The sequence below is a fragment of the Ursus maritimus genome, assembly GCF_017311325.1.
Source record: "Ursus maritimus isolate PB19 chromosome X unlocalized genomic scaffold, ASM1731132v1 scaffold_X1, whole genome shotgun sequence".
NCBI lineage: Eukaryota > Metazoa > Chordata > Mammalia > Carnivora > Ursidae > Ursus > Ursus maritimus.
This window is the reverse complement of record NW_024423319.1, coordinates 19,078,231-19,101,713: the sequence shown is the minus strand read 5'-3', so window position 1 is coordinate 19,101,713 and position 23,483 is coordinate 19,078,231.

Below are 23,483 nucleotides of genomic sequence, written 5' to 3'. Positions count from 1 at the left end.
GATGCTGTATTTTGTCAAATGCTTTTTCTGCAACAATTGAGAGGATCATACGTTTCTTGACTCGTTTCTTGTTGATATGATCTATCACACTGATCGATTTGCGAATGTTGAACCACCCTTGCATCCTAGGGATGAATCCCACTTGGTCTCGATGGATAATCCTTTTAATGTACTGTTGTATCCTATTAGCTAGGATCTTGTTGAGAATTTTGGCATCCCTATGCATCAGGGATATTGGTCTGTAATTCTACTTTTTGATGGGGTCTTTGCCTGGTTTGGGGATCAAGGTAATCCTGGCCTCATAGAATGAATTCTGGTAGTTTTCCTTCTGTTTCTCTTTTTTGAAACAGCTTCAGGAGACTAGGTATTATTTCTTCTTTGAATGTTTGGTAGAATTCCCTGGGGAATCTGTCAGGCCCTGGACTCTTGCTTTTGGGGAGGTTTTTGATCACTGCTTCAATCTCTTCATAATTAATCGGTCTGATTAAATAATCAATTTCTTCCTGTTTCAGTCTTGGTAGTTTATAAGTTTCCAGGAAGGCATCCATTTCTTCCAGGTTGTTTAATTTAGTGGCATAAAGCTGTTGATAAAAGTTTCTAATGATCCTTCCTATTTCATTGGTGTTGGTGGTGATCTCTCCTATTTCATTCATAATTTTACTAAGAGGCAGCCCACGGAATGGGAGAAGATATTTGCAAATGACACTGCAGATAAAAGACTAGTATTCAAGATCTACAAAGAACTTCTCAAACTCAATATATGTGAAACAAATAATCAAATGAATAAGTGGGCAGAAGATATGAACAGACACTTTTCCAATGAAGACATACAAATGGCTAACAGACACATGGAAAAATGTTCAACATCATTAGCCATCAGGGAAATTCAAATCAAAACCACCTTGAGATACCACCTTACACCAGTTAGAATGGCAAAAATGGACAAGGCAGGAAACAACAAATGTCGGAGAGGATGTAAAGAAAGGGGATCCCTCTTACACTGTTGGTGGGAATGCAAGTTGGTACAGCCACTTTGGAAAACAGTGTGGAGGTCCCTTACAAAGTTCAAAATTGAGCTACCCTATGATCCAGTAATTACACTACTGGGTGTTTACCCCAAAGATACAGATGTAGTGAAGAGAAGGGCCATATGCACGTCAATGTTCATAGCAGCATTGTCCACAATAGCGAAATTGTGGAAGGAGCTGAGATGCCCATCAACAGACGAATGGATAAAGAAAATGTGGTCCATATATACAATGGAATATTACTCAGCCATCAGAAAGAACGATTACCCAACATTTGCAGCAACATGGATGGGACTGGAGGAGATTATGCTAAGTGAAATAAGTCAAGCAGAGAAAGACAATTATCATATGGTTTCACTCATTTATGGAACATAAGAAATAGCAGGAAGATCAGTAGGAGAAGGAAGGGAAGAATGAAAGTGGGGTAAAAAGAAGGGGGAATGAACCATGAGAGAGTGTAGTCTCTGGGAAACAAACTGAGGGCTTCAGAGGGAAGGGGCGTGGGGGATTGGGATAGGCTAGTGATGGGTATTAAGGAAGGCACATATTGCATGGTGCACTGGGTGTTATATGCAAATAATGAATCATGGAACATTGCATCAAAAACTAGGGATATAGTTATGGTGACTAATATAACAAAATAAAAATTGTTAAAAAAAAGAGAAACATGGTGAGAGACATTTCTTAGGGCAGTTTGAAAGGATCAACAGCCATTTGGGTCATAGTCCTTCTGGCAGAATGACAGTAAGAGACTACTATGGGGGAAGAGATTTCTCAAGGCTCAAGAGTTGGGCAATGTTGGTCTATCTGCCATTCCTCACATAGATATTCTCCCTTCATGTCCCTCTAGAAGGTGATGTTTAATCCTTGTAAGCTGAAGTGTTTCTGAACAATGTTGCAAGCCACAGGCCAACAACCCAACACAGACAGGACTTAGTATTAGAGGAAACCATAAGCTCTCCATCTAGGTATCTATGGACGCCTGGGTCAATTGGGGATGGACCATTGTCTTTTTGGGTCTTTCCACTGGACTTCAGATCAGTGACTCAACTCACTATTTCTTCTGGTGAGAAGACAGCATTTCCATCCAGATAGTGAATGATGTAAGAAACTTGGATCCTGAACAAAGAAAGATATAGCTAAGCCAAGGGTCAGGGGTCAGCCTGGAGGGCAGGGTGGGACCTATCAGACAATAGCACTGGAGAGCCCCAGCCATCTGCCACTAACAATCCCCAAATGATCAGGGGAAGGAGGGAGCAAAGGAACTTCAGGACTGAACACAAATGACTTTTCCTAAATGCAATTAGAGCAGCAATCCATGTAATTCAGAGGAAGGGATTTCAAAACTTTCACCTCAGGTCTAGGGTGGGAGGACAGGAGAGCGGAATTCGTCCTCATTAAATAAGCAAACCTGGCTCGGCTCTAATTGTAGCTCTCTTTTCACAGCTATGATTATGCCAAGAGACAAGTCACATACTTCTTCCAGTACATCAGACAAGAAAAAACCAGTGAAGCCTGCACAGAAGGTGGTGCAGAGTTAATGTGAATGAATGAATGAGAAAAACAGGAGACAGTTAAGTAAGAGAACCTTAAGAGAGAGAGGCTGATGTTGGTAATGACTCATCATGAGACAAAGCAACATTTCTCTTCATTGGGAAACTAGCTCCTAAAGTTTTTCTGCCTAAATGTGGTTGAGGGTCAGGAAGAATTTTTTCAAAAGGCTTCTTACTAAGTTTGATCACCCAGTGTATAAAAAGGCAGGCAGGAATTATCTGGCTGCTGTTACTCTCTCCCCTCCTGCAAACCCAGTTCTTGGTTCTTCAGGAGTGATGTTAGGAGAAAGATGGTGGTGAGAGAGAAGGCTGAAAGCCAGGAAGATAGTTAAATGTCTTGATTCTTAAAATGCAAAAATGAGCTCAGGAACATGGAATCAACCAATGATCATGTAAGATTGGACTTTCTTTTTATATAGATTTTATTTATTCATTTGAGACAGATACAGAGAGAGTGGGCATGAGCAGGGGAAGAGGGAGAAAGAAGCAAACTCATCGCTGAGCTGGGAGACAGATGTGGGGCTCGATCCCAGGACCCGGAGATCATGACCTGAGCCAAAGGCAGATGCTTAACCATGTGAGCCACCCAGGCACCCCAAGATTGAGGTTTTTTTTGATAATTTTTTATTATGTTGTTTTAGTCACCATACATTATATCCTTAGTTTTTGATGTAGTGTTCCATGATTCATTATTTGTGTATAATACCCAGTGCACCATGCATATGTGCCCTCCTTAATACCCATCATTGGCCTATCCCAATCCCTCACCCCCCTCCACTCTGAAGCCCTCAGTTTGTTTCCCAGAGTCTACATTCTCTCGTGGTTCATTCCCCCTTCTGTTTACCCCACTTTCATTCTTCCCTTCCTTCTCCTACCCATCTTCCTGCTATTTATTATGCTCCATAAATGAGTGAAACCATATGACAATTGTCTTTCTCTGCTTGACTTATTTCATTTAGCATAATCTCCTCCAGTCCCATCCATGTTGCTGCAAATGTTGGGTAATCCTTATTTCTGATGGCTGGGTACTATTCATTTGTATATATGGACCACATCTTCTTTATCCATTCCTCTGTTGGTTTGACAATAGCAAGGCCTCCAATATCCTGTGAGTCTTCTTTAACATATGAAAGTGCTTTCTCAGCCTCCCCTTTTCCTCACCTCCCCCAACCCCATGGTATATAATCAGCCACCTCTCACAACCCAGGGCAGCAGTTCTTTCAGTCCATGGGTCCTGTCCCTGTGCTTTAATAAACCACCAATTTTGCACCAAAGATGCCTCAAGAATTCTTTCTTGGTCATCGGCTCCGGACTCCACCCCACTGAACCTCACCTATATTCCACAACCTCATAAAGCCATGTGTAATTGTGCTCTGCTTGACTTTACATAGCATAATCTCCTCAGTCCCATCCATGTTGCTGCAAATGTTGGGTAATCATTCTTTCTGATGGCTGAGTAATATTCCATTGTATATATGGACCACATCTTCTTTATCCATTCGTCTGTTGATGGGCATCTCGGCTCCTTCCACAATTTCGCTATTGTGGACAATGCTGCTATGAACATTGACGTGCATATGGCCCTTCTCTTCACTACATCTGTATCTTTGGGGTAAACACCCAGTAGGTCAATTGCTGGATCATAGGGTAAGCTCAATTTTAACCTTTGTAAAGGGACCGCCACCTGTTTTCCAAAGTGGCTGTACCAACTTGCATTCCCACCAACAGTGTAAGAGGGATCCCCCTTTCTTTACATCCTCTCCGACATTTGTTGTTTCCTGCCTTGTCCATTTTGCCATTCTAGACATGGTTAGGTGAGTATCTCAAGAGTGGTATGATTTTACGATTTCCCTGATGGTAATGATATTGCTTGCATTTTTCCATGTGTCTGTTAGCCATTTGTATGTCTTCATTGGAAAAGTGTCTGTTCATATCTTCTGCCCATTTTTTGATTTGAATATTTGATTCCCGTGTATTGAGTTTGAGAAGATATCCAAATTGGCAAAGAAGTCAAACTGTCTCTCTTTGCAGATGACATGATACTCTATATGGAAAACCCAAAAGACTCCATCCCCAAACTACTAGAACTTATAGAGCAATTCGGTAATGTGGCAGGATACAAATCAGTGCTCAGAAATCAGTTGCCTTTCTATAAATGAATAATGAGACTGAAGAAAGAGAAATTAGGGAATCCATTCCATTTACAATAGCACCAAAATCCTACCATTATCTCAGATTAACACTTAAGCATAGAACGAAAGAGGAACTTATATTCGAAACTACAAATCACTCTTGAAAGACATTGAAGACAGCCAAAAAGATGGAAAAATATTCCATGCTCATGGATTGGAAGAATTAGACATGATTTAAAGATGTCTCATCTATGCAGAAAATCTACACTTTTCCAATGCCAATACTGATCGAAATACCAATGACATTTTCAAAGAACTGGAACAAACAGCCCTTAAATTTAGTGCCGGAACCAGAAAAGGCCCGAATCGCCAAAGGAATTGTTGAAAAGGGAAACACAGCTGGGGGCATCACGTTGCCGGATTCAAGCTATACTCCAAAGCTGTGATCACAAAGACAGCATGGTACTTTGCAAAAAACAGACACATAGACCAATGGAACAGAATAGTAGACCAGAAATGGACCCTCGGCTCTTTTGGGCGACTAATCTTTGACAAAGCAGGAAAAAGCATCAGTGGAAAAAGACAGTCTCCTCAACAAATGGTGTTGGGAAGAAGGGTGGACAGCTATATGCAAAAGAGTGAAACTGACCACTCTCCACAAAATACACAAAAGATAAACTCCAAATGGATAGAAAGACCTCATTGTGAGACAAGGAATCCATCAGAATCTAGACAGAACTGCAAGCTGCAACCTCTTTGACTTTGGCCACAGCAACTTTTTTCATGACACATCTCCAAAGGCAGGAGAAACAAAAGAAAAAATGAACTTGTGGGACTTCATCAAGACAAAAAGCTTCTGCACAGCCAAGGAAACAGTCAAAAAAACTAAAAGGCAGCCCACAGAAGGGGAGAAGATATTTGCAAATGACACTATAGATGAAAGGCTAGTATCCAATATCTACAAAGAACTTCTCAAACTCAATACACGGGAATCAAATATTCAAATCAAAAAGTGGGCAGAAGATATGAACAGACACTTTTCCAATGAGGACATACAAATGGCTAACAGACACATGGAAAAATGTTCAACATCATTAGCCATCAGGGAAATTCAAATCAAAACCACCTTGAGATACCACCTTACACCAGTTAGAATGGCAAAAATGGACAAGGCAGGAAACAACAAATGTCGGAGAGGATGTAAAGAAAGGGGATCCCTCTTACACTGTTGGTGGGAATGCAAGTTGGTACAGCCACTTTGGAAAACAGTGTGAGGTCCTTACAAGAGTTAATCAAGACTACCCTATGAGTCAGCAATTGCACTACTGGGTGTTTACCCCAAAGATACAGATGTAGTGAAGAGAAGGGCCATATGCACGTCAATGTTCATAGCAGCATTGTCCACAATAGCGAAATTGTGGAAGGAGCCGAGATGCCCATCAACAGACGAATGGATAAAGAAGATGTGGTCCATATATACAATGGAATATTACTCAGCCATCAGAAAGAATGATTACCCAACATTTGCAGCAACATGGATGGGACTGGAGGAGATTATGCTAAGTGAAATAAGTCAAGCAGAGAAAGACAATTATATGGTTTTGATGAGGTTGTGGAATATAGGTGAGGTTCAGTGGGGTGGAGTCCGGAGCCGATGACCAAGAAAGAATTCTTGAGGCATCTTTGGTGCAAAATTGGTGGTTTATTAAAGCACAGGGACAGGACCCATGGACTGAAAGAACTGCTGCCCTGGGTTGTGAGAGGTGGCTGATTATATACCATGGGGTTGGGGGGAGGTGAGGAAAAGGGGAGGCTGAGAAAGCACTTTCATATGTTAAAGAAGACTCACAGGATATTGGAGGCCTTGCTATTGTCAAACCAAGGCTGTCCCTCCCTCTAATGAGGTACTAACATGAAGACAGTTTAGAGTGTCCTGGAGGAATGTTACATTCCTCCTATCACAAGTCCTTGTCAATGGGCTTCAGGTTTAAAATAAATTCCATTTTATTTACATTTCCTTCTGCCTTAGCCTCCCTCAATTTTATGGAGGGTATGGTAATGTTAGGGCTCCAGGAAACTGAATTATGGGTCTCTGGAAGTTAGGCTATTGATAAGAAAGCTTCTTCCTTATAAATCACCAGGACATGTGTAAACTGAGGGAGACTCAGGTCTTGCAGGACTGTGATCTCTGTTAGTTAACCATTTGTTTTTCTTTTCCTTAGCTTTTGGGCAGCCAGGGGTGCCTGAGGAATGTCACTTACATCCCATGGCGGGGGGAGGGGGGTTGCTTTCTGTTCCCTCATCAGTTTCACTCATTTATGGAACATAAGAAATAGGAACATCGGTAGGAGAAGGAAGGGAAGAATGAAGGGGGGTAAACTGAAGGGGGAATGAACCATGAGAGACTGCGGACTCTGGGAAACAAACTGAGGACTTCAGAGGGAAGGGGGGGTGGGGGATTGGGATAGGCCGGTGATGGGTGATGAGGGAACAGAAGGCAAGCTGAGGACAAAGCAGAAGCTGACACCCTGCAACCCCCCCCCCACCATGGGATGTATGTGATGTTCCTCAGGCACTCCTGGCTGCCCTAAAGGACAAAGAAATAGTTAATCTATAGATACCACAATCCTGCAAGACTTAAGTCTCCCTCCGTTTTACAAATGTCTTTAGCAGTTTACAAGAACGAAGCATTTCTACCAATAACCTAGCTTTTGGAAGGGAATATAGATACAATTAAATGTCCTTATAATCTGCAGCCTCCCGGAAGTTCCCAACCATCTTCATGTTAATGCCTTGTTAGAGGGCAAAACCACCTTAACCTGACAATGGCAAGGCCTCCCATATCTTGTGAATCTTCTTTAACATATGAAAGTATTTTCTCAACCTCCTTTTTTCCTTACCTCCCCAACCCCATGGTATATAATCAGCCACCCCTCACAACCCCTGTGCAGCAGCTCTTTCTGCCCACGGGTCCTGTCCCCGTGCTTTAATAAACCACCAATTTTGCACCAAAGACACCTCAAGAATTCTTTCTTGGTCGTCGGCTCTGGACTCCACCCAACGGAACCTCACGTATATTCCGTGTCCTCATCAGTGGGTATTAAGGAGGGCACGTATTGCATGGAGCACTGGGTGTTATACGCAAGTAATGAATCATGGAACACTACATCAAAAACTAAGGATATACTGTATGGTGACTAACATGACATAATAAAAATTATTACAAAACAAAAAAGAAGAATAAATTCCAAATTTCTGGCTTGAGTGCAAAGATGGATAATGATGCTTATTCCCGAAATAAAAAACACTTGGGAGATTTTGAGAAAGGGGATAAGAATATGGTAAGTTAAATCTGACCCAGATAAGATTAGAGGTGCTTGTGGAATATGCCAGTGGAGCTTCTCAAGTGTCTCCATATGTGAGTGTGGAGCTTAGGAGGCATGATTGGGCTACAGACAGATTTTTTAGTTTACCACATAGATAATGGCTGCATCTGGGGTATGAATGTACTCTCTAAGGGAAAGAGTATAAAACAAAAGAGCAGAGGCCAGGGAAAGAACTTTATAAGTGAGCAGAAGATCAGCAAAGAGCAGTCCTAGAAGGACAGAAGAACAGACAGCTTGCTGCATTATGGGAGCTGAAGAAGGAGAGGGGTTCTAGGAAGAAATGGAACATGAAGCTGAATGACGTCTGGTAGGTACAGGAGGATGAAACTTGGTGTGTTGGCAATGAGGCAGTCATGGGTGACCTTGGTAAAGGGAATGGGACCAAAACCATGGCCTCAAGAAGTTGTAAGAGAGAAGAGGAGGTAACACATATAGACCAACTCTGCAAAATTTTGGTCAAGAGGAGAGAGGAAAGCTTCACAAGGAGTAGGAAGAATTTTCCTTTTTAAGACTGAAAGAGATAAAAACGTTTACAGTCTTAGGAGAAAGAGCAGGAGAAAGGAAGAGATTGGAAATGCTGGAAATAAAGGACAGCTGTTAGGGAGAGTCCAGGTGGGGGAAACAGGGGTATCAACATTAGAGGCCAATAAAAAGTAAATGCTTTGCTAAATGTACAATTGCAAAGAAGAGAATTTTGGACAAATTACCAAAAGGCATGATAGATCAGTTTGAAGATTTACTTGATTTACTCTAGACCCACTAACACTTGAGCACAATCATTCTTAGGTCCTAGACTTAGTCATTATCATTAGTTCTAAATGTTGCTCTAGGTGGTTAGAGAGGAGGTAACAGATTCCCAGGCCAAATGGAAGCAATACACTTGTGCAGTTTCCGTTTCTGGAAAAGAGCAAGGTACATCTCTGGACCACTTATTGCTTCCTTCTTTCCCTATGTTCCATCCCATGCTGCTTTCTACCCGTGCTCCAATCACCTTTGTCTTAGGGCTGCCTGGGAACAGTTCATTTGGAAGGACTCTGAGGGACCCAGAAGCACAGGTTAAAAGCATAGCTCCTGTCAAGAAGGAGAATAGGGTCTTTGTTGGCTCTGGAAGGCAAGAAAGAGAGTCGATGGCCAGGTTAGATTCAAAGAAGAAGAAACAGAGGAGAGGGCACTCTGGCAGGTCTACTCAGCAAGAGGCAGGTGGCCATGCTGAGAGAATTTGTATGTGTGTGACATGTTTGTGTATGTGACACATTTATGTGTCAGACCAATGGAAGTCACCCCACCCTCGCAGGTCCCCAGCACTCCACAAATTTTCTCAATCCCAGAGGTATGGAATCCTCACAGACTACAGGCACCATGGTGGCTTTCTGGCAATTTTGCTGCTCAGAGGCTGGTGCCAGTATTTGGAGGCATTCCTTCTCTTTGGCCTGCCACTACTTCCACATAGAGCCCAGAGGATCAGATAAGTGAATGGTATCACATGTGAGAGAATAGGCTTTGAAGCAAATCACTTAATTGTCCTATGACTCAGTTTCTTTGTCTGCAAAAGGGGACTAATGGCATTTAAATTGAAGAGGCATGGGGATTAAAAGAGATAATGCATGCAAAGCAATTATCTATATTAATCCTCCTGAAGTTACTGAAATCTCATGAGAGGAAACAATTCAGTTTGGAAACACAGTGGATCTTAACATCTCATTAAGTATTGATAATAGAGTTTTATCACCCTCCCCCCAACACAAACGCAATTGATGTCTTACTTACAATATGTGATTCACAGTGACTGCCAATTTCTCTACTGCTCCACGGGGGAATTGGCATTTTTGTTCTGTTGCGTGGGAGGAAATCCAGCCTGATTTTCCCTCTCCCGGTGCCTCCCATTGTGGCACACTGTCAATTGCCCTGTTGGATATAAACTCCTTACCACAACTGGCTACATAATTTGTGTGGTCCAGTGCAAGATGAAAACATGGGGCCCATTTTTCAAAATTATTAAGAATTTCAAGATAATGACAGTAGGGCATTAAACCCAGCATGGGGCCCCATGTGACTACACTGATTGCACACCCATGAAATAAGCCCTGCCCCAAATCCATCACCAGTGTTCTGATCTTGATGGACAGTCTAGAGTGAAGTCAGATGTTCATATGGAAGAAATTTGCACTGGAAGAGGAAACTCTGGGCAAAGAGCTCCCTCCAGGTCATTCCTCCAAAAATCCTCCCAGGCAGGCTGCCTGGTGGTTATGGGTAGCCAAAACCCTCAGAATCAGAGTTCTGGCACTGTACCCTGATAGATAACTATGTTTCCTCTAACTGTAATCAACCAGCAACTGCCTTCCTTCCTGCTGTTACTTTTTCTAATCGCTTGAGGTGATTTCCACTCTTCCAAACCAACCACTATGCATGCCTGAGCCCAGCACAGGCAAATCCACGACAGGAGCTGAGTGGCTTGCAGGGCCTTGGGGCACGGGCCCTCTTTTCTAGCCCCAGTATGCATCCCAACAGTAACCTTGCTTCTTAGTGGTTGGCTGTCTGGTGATCTCTCCGGTAATAATGGGAGGAAGGAAGCTGAAGGGACAGAGATAGAAGGCTGAAAAGATGCACAATCTTAGAACAGTGCTACTAAAAGTGTGGTGCATGAATCAGGACCAGACTGCAATGAGGTAAGTACAGAAATTGAATGTGTTTCAAAACTTTTATAGCAATTGATAATGCCTATTAAATTTAACAATAAAATGATTTTAAAAATAATTTGTGTCTTAATTTTCAGCCTTCTAGTAATTCATTTTTATTGCATTTTACCAAAGTATTGGTGCATGCAGTTTGGAAATGTAAAAAGACAATTAAAAAACAAGACAAAACTAAAATAAACCCTAAAATAGATGTTTTATAGCAGATGACTACTAGCCTTGCTGTGGTACCCCTGGCTCTAGCACAGTAGAAAAAGCACTGAGGGAGGAGAAAAAGATCAGAATTCTTGTCCTGCTTCCTTCATTTCCTTACAAGTTGTTTAATCCCTGAGCTCTACTTTTTTTCATCTATAAATGTGTCATGAGGACCACATGAAATTTGGGCAAGAAGTTGCTTTACAAACTGTAAGGTGCAGTGTTAAATGAGGAATAAATCTGAGGACGCTTCCATTCTGTGGCCACTCAATGTCCCTGCCACACAAACAGTACTGGGTACTACCAGTGGTAAGAGTACAGCCTCTGAAGTCAGGATGCTGAATTTGGACCCTACCTTCATGACTTACTAACCTCTCAACACCTCTGTTTTCTTACCAATAGAGAAGAGAGCCTTTTAACTTCAACCTGATAGGGCTTGTAGTGAAGATTAACTGGGAAGCTCCTAGAACAACATGCAGAACATATCCACAATAAGTTCTAGCTAGTAGTATGCACCAATGATACCTCTCATTTTTGTCACTCCACATTACTATTTTGAGATTTTCCCATGTTCATAGTCTTCCCCTTTAATTGATATATATCCCCATCATTTGTATCTTTCATACTTCCTTTATCCAGTCCCATATTGGTGCCTTTATATTTTCTAACTGATTCCTGCTGATGTAGAAGATATTATTGATATTAGAGACCTGCTCTTCCATCTAGTAAACATGCTGGACTCTCATTTGTTCTAATGTATGTCTAATTTTCTTGGACTATCTATGTAAATGATCACATCATTTGCAAATACACTTGTTACTTCTTTGGCAATCCTTATATATCTTATTTCTTTCTAGGACTTTCCATACTAACTTGCTTCTGAAGCTTCTCCTCTTTTAAGTATAACATTTGCTGTGGATTTTTAATAGGTGGTCTTGATATGGGTGAGGGGGGTCCCTTTATTAATAGTTTTAATGTATTTTATCATAAATAGATGTTAAACTTTATAAAATGTTTTCTATGCATCTATAATCTTTTTTCATTATTTTCCCCAAGTGTGTTAATGTGATAAACGACATTGACAGATTTCCTGATGCTGAACCATTCTTGCATCCTGGGTATAAACTCTACTTGGTCATAATGGAATCTTTTTGTTTATTTACTTGCTATATTTTATTTTGTTTTTAATACACTATTAGATTTACTTAATATTTTGCTTAGCAATTGTTATCTTTATTCTCAAGTGATATTTCCTGTAAATGTTCTTTTCTTTTGTTGTCCCTATGCAGATTTGACATCAAGATTATAGTAGCCTCCTAACTCAAGTGGGCACCTTTCCCACTTTTTTCTTATCTCTGGAACAACATGTAGAGGAGAGAGATTATCTTCTTTTGGGAAATTTGATAAAACAATCAACCTGTAAAATTATATGGAACTGGTCCTTTTGAGAAGAGGTGAGATTTTGATTAAAAAACTCAATCTGGGGCACCTGGGTGGCTCAGTCATTAAGCGCCTGCCTTCAGCACCGGGCGTGATCCCAGGGTGCTGGGATTGAGCTCCGCTTTGGGCTCCCTGCTCTGCTGGGAGCCTGCTTCTTCGTCTCCCACTCCCCCTGCTTGTGTTCCCTCTCTTGCTGGCTGTCTTTCTCTCTGTCAAATAAATAAATAAAATCTTTTTTAAAAAACCTCTTTTTTTGATCTGATTATCTGATTCCCATGTATTGAGTTTGAGAAGTTCTTTGTAGATCTTGGATACCAGTCTTTTATCTGTAGTGTCATTTGCAAATATCTTCTCCCATTCTGTGGGCTGCCTCTTAGTTTTTTGGACTGTTTTCTTGGCTGTGCAGAAGCTTTTTATCTTGATGAAGTCCCACAAGTTCATTTTTTCTTTTGTTTCTCTTGCCTTTGGAGATGAGTCATGAAAAAAGTTGCTGTGGCCAAAGTCAAAGAGGTTGCAGCTTATGTTCTGCTCTAGGATTCTGATGGATTCCTGTCTCACATCGAGGTCTTTCATCCATTTGGAGTTTATCTTTGTGTATGGTGTGAGAGAGTGGTCAAGTTTCATTCTTTTGCATATAGCTGTCTATTTTCCCAGCACCGTTTGTTGAAGAGACTGTCTTTTTTCCACTGGATGCTTTTTCCTGCTTTGTCAAAGATTAGTTGCCCAAAGAGCCGAGGGTCCATTTCTGGGTTCTCTATTCTGTTCCATTGTTCTCTGTGTCTGTTTTTGTGCTAGTACCATGCTGTCTTTGTGATCACAGCTTTGTAGTACAGCTTGAAATCTGGCACTGTGATGCCCCCAGCTTTGTTTTTCCTTTTCAACAGTTCCTTGGAATTTATTCTTGACTCTTCTCTATCACTTCTTAATCGTCCTCTTCTCACTTTCAACACCATTTCTGGATGAGTTTATCTACTCCTCTTGCTCCCCAAATCAGTCTTCAGTTCAGATCTTTTCCCTAATCTCCAGACCCATGAGGTCAATGCTTAGTAGACAACTCTAATTAGACAGCTTACAGGCACCCCAAACTCATCATGTCTAACACTCAATTCATCTTCTTTTGCTACCTCAATCTCCAGGCCTGTCTTACTCTTATTGTTTCCTGTCTTGATATATGACATCACTTACCCAATCAGACTTCCTAGCAGAAATTTGGAAGACTCCTGCCCCACCAATATCTAATCCATTACCAATATTTGTCAATTCTACCTGCAAAATATACCTTATAGGCTCCTAGAAGTCCACTTATTACCCAGGATTAAGGATTTATGAACAAGATACTAATCAGTATGACACAAATCTCTCTCTTTCTCTCTTTTTTTTTAAAAGATTTTATTTATTCATTTGACAGAGGGAGAGACAGTCAGTGAGAGAGGGAACACAAGCAGGGGGAGTGGGAGAGGAAGAAGCAGGCTCCAGCAGAGCAGGGAGCCTGATGCGGGGCTTGATCCCAGAACCCTGGGACCACACCCTGAGCCAAAGGCAGATGCTTAACGACTGAGCCACCCAGGCACCCCACAAATATCTATTTCTAATTCAGGCTTCCCTCCTGTTTTCTGGACCTATTGTTCAACTGCATAATGAACACTTCCTTCTGGCTGTTGCTCTGTTTCCTGAATATATCCACCACCAAATCCATCATCTTCCCTCCTTTGTTCTCTGTTTATTCTTGGTTTTTGTAGGGACACCACCATCTTCCTCTTGATCTCCCATTCTAAAAACCTTGAAAGCATCTGACTGTTTCACCCTCATCCTTTATATTCAGTTTTGTTGATTCATCCTTCTCCACAGCACACATATTCATTTTTGCCTCTGCATGTCTCTTTCTACTTTCCTACTTCAGTCCATCAGGATTCTCCAGCTTTTTCAAGGATCTGTTTGCCTAAAATCTCTGATCTCACTTCCAAATCATCCCTTGAGTCTAGCCCTCATCATGACATAGCTCTGCTCAAAAACCATCCATGGCTCCTTCTCTCATTCTAGGATCAAACCCCAACTGTCTCTTAATCCCTTGCTTGAGGACTAAGCCTTATTTCTACCAACTTCCTTCCACATACTCTCTGCTCTAGAAAAATAGGATGATTTACTATTCTGCAAACATATCTTGAGTTTTTTACCCATGAATCACACATATGCCTTAAGCACTTTCCTTTCATCTGTGTTTGTCCAACAAAATCCTACCCTCATTTATGGCCTAGGGCTAATGTTGACTCTTTTTTAAGCTTTCACTAAACAGAGTTCATCAGTACATGATTTCTGTATTTCTGTGTCTCCCAGCAACTTAGCTTACTCATATTTTATACCACTTGTATAGTCCTATGTCTTTCTCCACCATTGAATATTGAACTCTATGAAGGTAGAACCATGTGAAGGTAGAACCATGTCTTAGTCCTCTCTGTATCCCCAGGGCTTGGCTCACAATAGATGCCCAGGAAAGTTCACTGAGTAGAAGACTGCATGCAGTCTTTCAATCAAGAATTCCCTTTTGGATTCCTGTATCAAACATAGGTATTTGTGAAAACACTTATCCCTTCAAATAGACTGCAAATCAGGTGAGGGCATGGTCATTGTCATCTGTATCTCTCTGCCCCCTGCGCAGAGTAAACTCTCAAGCAGTATGATTGGATGAAAAGAGTATGGGACAAATCAGCTAATATTATGAAAGCTCATAATTTTCTTTGCATCTTAAGGTATTTTTGGAGAAAATCTATAATGTCAGCTAAAGCCCTAAATCATCATGGAGCTATGGGTATTATAGAGCAGGAGAGATGGGTGAAAGAGTATATGATTGAGGAAGTGAGTGAGGGAGAGAGAGAGAAGGAATAATCCTGTTAGTGTATGAGGTAGTGAGTGAGTGGATGAGAAAAAAGGGAAAGAATAACAGAGCCACTGAATGAATGAATGAATGAATGAATGATGGGGTGAATGAATAAGTGACTAAGATAACTAATTTCTTAAGCAAGTGAATGTATAATTCAGTGACTAAGAAAAGAACAAATGGATACATTTTTTTCCCTCATATTTGGGGAACTTACTTAATTTTCTAGGCTTCCTGATCCCTAAGCAGTGGTCTCAGGCACAGTTTGGAAGGGTCTCTACTTCCTCAGGTTTTAAATTACAGCTCACTTAGACTGTCTCCATGGATGATGTACTCTCAAACTTCACATATGCATATAGACAGATACATAGATAGATGATAGATAATTTTTTAATCGTCATGAAAGCAACACCACTTGAAAACTCGATTAATTGCTGATGTTCTTCATCATTTATCAAGTACTGGTTGTTGCTTGTAATCTTTAAAGGGAATGAAATTAAAAGAATTAAGAAACAATTATGTCTGGAAAAAAAAATAACCCTGCCCAAATCTAATCACCTTCTGATGGAGAGCTTCAAGCTGAGGTGGCTGGGGAGGGAGAGGGGGGAGAAGAGCCCATGCACCACTGAAGCTCTTGCAGTTGGTCTTGGGGGGAAATGAGTGGTGACCTGCCAGCATGATGTAGAAGACAGCAATTCCTCATGTGAGCTCAGAAAGCAGGGCTGTGTCATGCTGTTCTCCCTGGTGAAGCAGAGCTTTTGCTTGTGGGAATAAGGGCCACCTGTGCCTCCCCACACCAGGGGGCCAAGAATGCCAAGCAGTCCCTGGGCAGCTAAGGAACTGGGGACCCCCTCCCACACCTTCCTGACCTTTATTACTATAAAGAGGAAGAGGTTTGTCTTGGGGCAGTCAGGAAAGGGCAGAAATTATAGGACAAGAGCCCACCAGGAAGACAGCCAGTTGCGAGAGTTACAGGGTAAATGTGAGGTTCCACACTTGAGCCATTTCTCATTCGTCAGTATGCTGCAGGCATTAGATAACTAACACACAGGCTGGCCACTGCTGTCCACCTTTACTATCTCCTACTCCAGGACTGGAAAAAGAGGCTTGAGACTCATTGTGGCTGACCTCCACCCTGGGAGAACTGTAAGGGCCTAAAACCCTTTCTCTTACGCAGCTATCCCAAAATGCCCATGCTGACATGGGGCCCTGATGCTTGTTCCTTAAAGATGTGGAAATAGAGCATTTCTGGGTGCTAGACTCATGGCTGAAAGAGATGCTATGCCTTAGAGAAGTGTCCAGAAAGGTACATGTGAGAACAAGGTCTCTTGCCTCCCTGGCTGTATTCTTGCTTGAACACCATCTGCGCAGTGCCCACAGGAAAAGGGATCTTGGACACTTCTCAGACTGGTGTCTTACCAAGAGACCTTGCTCTCATGGGTATGCTTCAGGGCCCCTAATTCACAAGACCTGTCTGTGCCTTGTGAGTATACAACACTTAGGCTTTCTCTGTCCCTTCATTTCCTTGTCTCTGTGAGGTTGGATTAGAGCCATGATTCTTAAGCTCTCTTATGCATCAGAATTCCCTGTAAGGCTTGTTAAAAGAGATTACTGTGCCCACCACCTGTAGTTTCTGATTCACTAGGTCTGGTGTTTATAGCATGTCCCTATGTGGTGCTGATGTTTTTTGTCTAGGGACCACATTGAGATCCATTGGACTACATGGTACCAAAATGTGTGTGGCCAGGTACAAAGCAGTATCCCATCTGTTTCCTTATCAGCATCTGGACCAACCCTATGATCTGGGGAGTCTCTATTCCTTTTAGAGATGGGAAGCAAGCTCATGATGGTGCCAAGACTTGCCTAAAGTCCTACTGCCAGTGAATAGTAAAGCCAAAAAGTGAAGCCAGACCTCCAGTTCCCAGACTCTGCTCTGCTTTTTCCACACCTCATGATCTAGGAGAATCCCTAGCTTATTTTCTAGGTGCCACATTTGCCACTCCTATTTGTAGTGCTGTGAAAATGGCAAGAACCATAATACCATATATAGCTTGCTACATGCCAGGCATTGTTCCCAGAGCTATATAAGCATTATAGCATTTAATTTTCACCCTTCTACTAGGAAGTTGATGGGCTATTATTATCTTCATTTTAAAGATGTGGAAACTGAGGCATAGGGTAGGCAGCTAACTTTCCCAGGGTCAAAGAGTGAAGAAGTACTGAAGCTGGGACTTACTCCTATGCAGTCTAACAGCTAGGTCTCCAATTTGAGCACTGCACCCCAGGGATAATGGTACTACTGAAAGGCTGCCTTGGGCCCCTGACCTGTAGGAAAAGGGAGCTCAGGGAACAGGCTTAGGGCCCCAAGAAACAGGAGTGACCATTCAGCAGGTAGGGCCTCACTACTATGACATTTTCTGCAGCTTTTCACAGAGTGCCTGTCACAAGGTCTGTCTCATGGCTAGGGCTCCCAATCTCTTCCCTATATCATTGGCCCCAGTGTCCATATGACCAGGGCTGTCTGTCAAGGGGCCCGGCACACTCAGTGAGATGTGAGATATAGTAGTCAGTGCACGCATGTGGCATGTGGGCCTGCCGGGCTGGCTGCAAAAGGCTTGATTACATAATGGCATTTAGAAAATGGCATTTGTCTTTTCTTCAAAGATCTTGAAGATGATGAATTGGGGCTTATTGAAATGGCCTTAAATCAAAGTTCTGTGAACAGCAGCTTGCTCAGACTCATGCAAAGTAGATTTCTCTTCAGAATGGCTGATACCAGTAGCTCCTTACTACTGGCCACCTTCTGGGTTCAGTGGCTGGGTCAGGGACGAGTCATGGAAGATGAGAGTGTGAACCAAAATAATCCCATATGACAGAGATTATGGGGTCTTTGTGTACCTATGAGGACTCTGAGACCCAAAGAGAAGGGACCAACACAAAGTCACCTATTGTAAGCCAGTCAGGCAACTATTTTCTGAATCCTCAGGAACCTTCTAATGGCCATCTCCCCCTGGAGTTACTCTGGGGTCTGCCTATGTGGGCAGCATACCGCCTGGGGCTGCCATTTGCTCCAATGGGTCACCTTTCTGGGTTCCTTTTCTTTTCTTCTAAGATGGGTCTGGGTGATATGCAAGCTGCTATATTTACTCCCAAGCCCTGTAGACTCTGGAGCTACTGGTTTTTGTGATTTCAATTTGTGCACTACCCTCTACCCATCACACTCAACACATTCTCACAACCATCCTGAGAGTTTGGATGATGGCACCTGCATGAAAATGGCCCATCTCATCCCCCACACTGATGTCCCAACATTTTCTCAGTTGCATTGTCCACCTACAGGGTTTCACCATTAGGTGCCAACTTGGAACTTTCATGAGCAGTCAAGCCTTGTCCTGGCAATCACTCCTGACCTTCTGTCCAGGGAGCAGCATTCTTTTGAAAGGCATTGGTGACCCTTCCACCTTCTTAGTGCCTTGGTTTCTATATTTGCCAAGTTAGGATAATGGGATTCTCTGGCTTCTCTACATCACTGAGTGGTGAGAGTACTCTGTGGCAGGAAGATGGGGGAAACATTCTGTACACTGCAAAGTGCTATGCAAGTACAACAACCATGACTATGGCTCTACTGATGGGCCCATCTCCATCTGGCTTTCTCCTTGGGCCATCTTTCCGGACATACACAAGTAGAGGCTGCTGTGTGGCTGACTGGTGACAGACTCCCATGGGATTTGGATTCAGCCTCCAAGGACCGGCAGATATGGCACTATAAATTTATTTATTTATTTATTTTTTAAAAGATTTTATTTATTTATTTAACAGAGATAGAGACAGCCAGCGAGAGAGGGAACACAAGCAGGGGGAGTGGGAGAGGAAGAAGCAGGCTCATAGCAGAGGAGCCTGATATGGGGCTCGAACCCAGAACGCTGGGATCACGCCCTGAGCCGAAGGCAGACACTCAACCGCTGTGCCACCCAGGCGCCCCGACACTATAAATTTAAAGCAAAACAAAAGACAACATAAAACAATATCAGAAAGAAAAAAATATGATGACTTTGGAATTGACTGATGAGATTTGACAACAAAATTCTAGTATTTGTAAGGGGAGGAAAACTTCAAGTAGGGCTGTGCATAGATTGGGGCTGTGAGGACAGGTGGGAAGAAATAGGAAACTGATCTGTGTGCCTCCTGTACACAGGAGCTGGGGAGAGCAATGATAGAGCAACTCAAATAAGGTTCTTGCTTTTGAGGATCCCATGGTTCTAGGAACAGATGGATCTAGATATGATTGCATACTCTGAGGTAAGTATGAATGATAAAGAGGATGAATGATAAAGGATGAATGATAAAGAAACACAGGAGGCTGTGGGAATCCAGAGGAAAAGCCCATAATCCATATCTAGTAGCAACATGGGGAAGGGAATGTGGAGACAGGAAAATCTTACAGCAGCTGATGCTTAAACTGGGAAAAGAAAAATGAGTAGTAGTATGCCATACAGACAGAAAAAGGTAAGTCTATCCCAAGCAGAAAGGCACAGAGATGGGAAGGAGCACGCAAGATTTGGGGATCAGCAAGTGCTCTCGTGAGCTTGAAACCTCAGACAGGAGGGAAACAGGCTGAGGTTGTTTGGGGCCAGAACACTGACTGCCAAGCTCAGGAGCTTGAAATAGATTCCAGAAACAATGGAGAAGAAGGCATGATAGGGGGGTTTAGGAGTGGTCTGACTTAATTCTTGCAGATGATCTATCTTCCCGCAGTGGAAAAAGGACAAGAGAGTAGTAAAAGTAGAATTAGGGAGACCAGGGAGGAGGCATTTACAGAAATCCAGGTGAAAAAGCCTTGGGAAGAAGATCAAGTTTTAGACATGAGACATTTGAATTGCTGCTGGTACATCTATGTGGAAATGGGCAATAGTTGGATATACAGGTGTGAAATATGAACTACAGGTAAAGGCTTAAGTAGAGTAGAGAAGGAAGGGCCAACAAAAGATAAAATGAATATCCAGAGAGATGTGAGAGAAATCAGACAGGTTTATGATTTCCTTTTCCCAATGTTCCTGAAAGGTCAAGAAAGATGAGTATAGATCAGTGTCCAGTGGATTTAATAATGTGGGAATCATTGGTAATGCTCAAGTTCAGTGGAGTGAGAAGTGGGGCCTGTGGCCAGATTGGACAGGATGAAGGATTGAATGTATGGGGTGAGGGAATGACCTAAGCCAAGTAGATAGTTTATTTTAAAACTGTGCTGAGAAGAGAGTAGAGACCTGAGCTTCTTTTGTTTCTGATGTGTGACTTTGGAGTATAGTGGAACCATATGTATGTGTAAAGCCTGAAAATGTCAGTTTGTGTACCAGGACAGCTTCCTATCTCCTCCAGCCCATTCAGTAGGAAATGATTCTTCTTATCTTGGTGCTCCAAGAGCAGTGACTGTCTGTACTATTGCCTTGGGTGGATGGTGGCCTGAAGGATGGAGGAAGAGCCCTGGAGATAGAGATATTAGCAAAGCAAAGATCCAGAGGTAGGAAAGTACACAGTGATTTTAGGGAGTTGATAGAAAGCTAATATGACTGAAGCACAGTGGGTTAGGTGTAGAATGGAAGGAGATGTGGTTTGAGACATGAGTAGGGGCTAGCCAGGTCATGGAAAGTATTGTAGGCAATGTTAAAGACTTGGGGTTTTATTTGTTTATTTGAAATGCAATGGGAAGCTATTAAAGGATTTTAAGCAGGGAATTGACATGATGTAGTTTACATTTTTAAATTGAAGTACAGTAAGCATACAATGTTATAATAGTTTCAGGTGTACAACATAGTGATTCCACATGTCTATATGTTATGCTATGCTCACCACAAGTGTAGCTACCATCTGTCACCATACAACACTATTACAATACCATTGAATGTATTACCTATGCTGTACCTTTCATCCCCATGACCTATTCATTTAACAACTGGAAGCCTGATCACTCTGGCTTTAGTGTAGAGAAAGGATTATACAAGGCAACCTAGAAGCAGTGAAGTCATTCATTTATTCACTAAATAAATATTTATTGATGATTACTCTATGACAGAATTGCTCTGTTGGGATAAAGTCATGAACAGTAAAGACCAGGTCCTTTCTTCCATGGAGGCATCATTCTACTGGGACAAATAGATAATGGTAAATAAATAAATAACTGACATCACTTTAGGTGCTGATAAATATTATGGAGAAGTTAAAATAGGTCGATGAGGTAAAGAGTGACCGGGACTGAAGATCTATATCAAGGTGACTGGAGCTTTATGAGCAGGTAATATTTACATCAAATGCTGAATAAGAAGGATCCAGGCACTCAAAGACTTTTAATAAAAGTATACCAGATCTCTAGTCAGGGGGAAAGAACAAATGAAAAGACTCTGTGGTGAGAACAAGCTTGGTGTGTTTGAGGAGCAACGAGTAGACCAGAGTGGCTGGAAGGTATAAAGCAGGGTGGGGGAGAGTGTTAAGAGATTGATGTCAGAGAGTGAGGTAGGCAGAAGCCAAATCTACAGGCCCTTGTTTGAATTTTATTCTTGGAACCATGAAAGCACTGGAGAGTTTTGCATAGAGAAATGAATGATCAGATTTTTATTTTAATAGGATCCTTCTGACTGCTGTATTGAGGACAGATTGGAGAAAGAGCAGAGTAGAAGTATGGAGGTCAGAAAAAAGCTATACTGCAATAATCCAGGGGGAAGATGATGGTGGCTTGAGCCACACTGATGACAGTAGAGGTAGTGGGAAGGGGTTGAATGTGGAATGTTGAAGATATTGCTGGTAGCACTTGTCAGTGGATAGAATGAGAGTGGTGATGTAAAGAGAGGAGTAAGTAGCTTGATACATGAGTCCAGTACTTAGGGGAGAGGTCATGAATGAATTTGGGAATTGTCATTATCCAAATGGTATTGCAAACCAGGTGATCGCCTAGAGAGGGAGTATAGAAGAAGTAGAGACGGTCAAGGATGGAGCTCTAGGGCACTTCAACATTCAGAGGTCAAGAAGAGGAAGAAGTGGACAGGGGAAAAGATGGCAGAAGAGTAGGGCACCCCTTCTTCAGCTAGTCCCCTGAATAGAGCTGGATATCTACCAGACCATCCTGAACACCCACGAAATCAGCCTGAGATGTAGGAAGATACATCTTGATCTCTACAAACGAACATCTCCAGCGCTAAGTATTGAGGTACTAAGTGGGGAGTTGTGAATTCGCGCACAGATATAGGAAGATAAATGGAAGGGGGAGGGAGCTGCTGCACTGGGGTGCTGGGAAGCAGTAGCCACCTGCACTGGGGAGCTGGCCGGACTTGTGGACTGGCACCCACAAGAAAGCAGACTGAGACCGTGAGCCTGGGAACACGCGCGTGACCAGACTGAAAACTGGAGCTCCGGAGCGCTCACTGGAACCGGACTAAAACCAGGAGCTCAGGAGTGGGCACGGGTCCAGACTGACAACTGGAGCTCTGGAGTGCACACTCGAACTAGACTGAAACCAAGAGCTCGGGAGCGTGCGTGCAACCAGATGGAAAACTGGCGCTCCGGAGCTCACGCAAACCTCACTGAAACAGGGAGCTCGGGAGTATGTGTGGGAACCGGGGGTGGCTGGCAGTGTTAGAAGCACAAAGGACAGAGAGGTGCTGGCCCTGGAAGTGAGGGCTGGGACACCAGCTGTGGGGTGCACAACACAGGACGCTGCAGGGTTTTTGGCAACACCGACAGAAGCAGAGTTAGAGTGGTCAGGAGAGCTCAGTGGAGAGCAGACTGTGACCTCTCTGTTCTGAGACAGAGGCTAGGATACGGCCACTGCTGCTCTGACTCTCAGAAGGGTCACAGAAAACTGCCAGGGAAAGCCTCCAGAGAACAAAAGCCCGAAATACTGGTTCACATTGTGCCAATCCCCATCCCCCCTCACAGGGGACAGGGGCAACTCTACCCAAACAGGGTTGCATGAGTATCAGTGTGGCAGATACTCATATAGGCAGGTTGAAAAATCAAGAAGCCCACATCCCTAAGGTCCCTATAAAACAAGTGCACACTTCCTGGGTCCTGGTCAATAATTTGGGCTCTGGGCATCCCTGCAACCTCTCTTCATCAGAATGACGAGGAGAAAAGACCCTCAGCAAAGAAAGGAGACAGAGACTGTGGCCTCTGCTGCAGAACTAATGGATATGG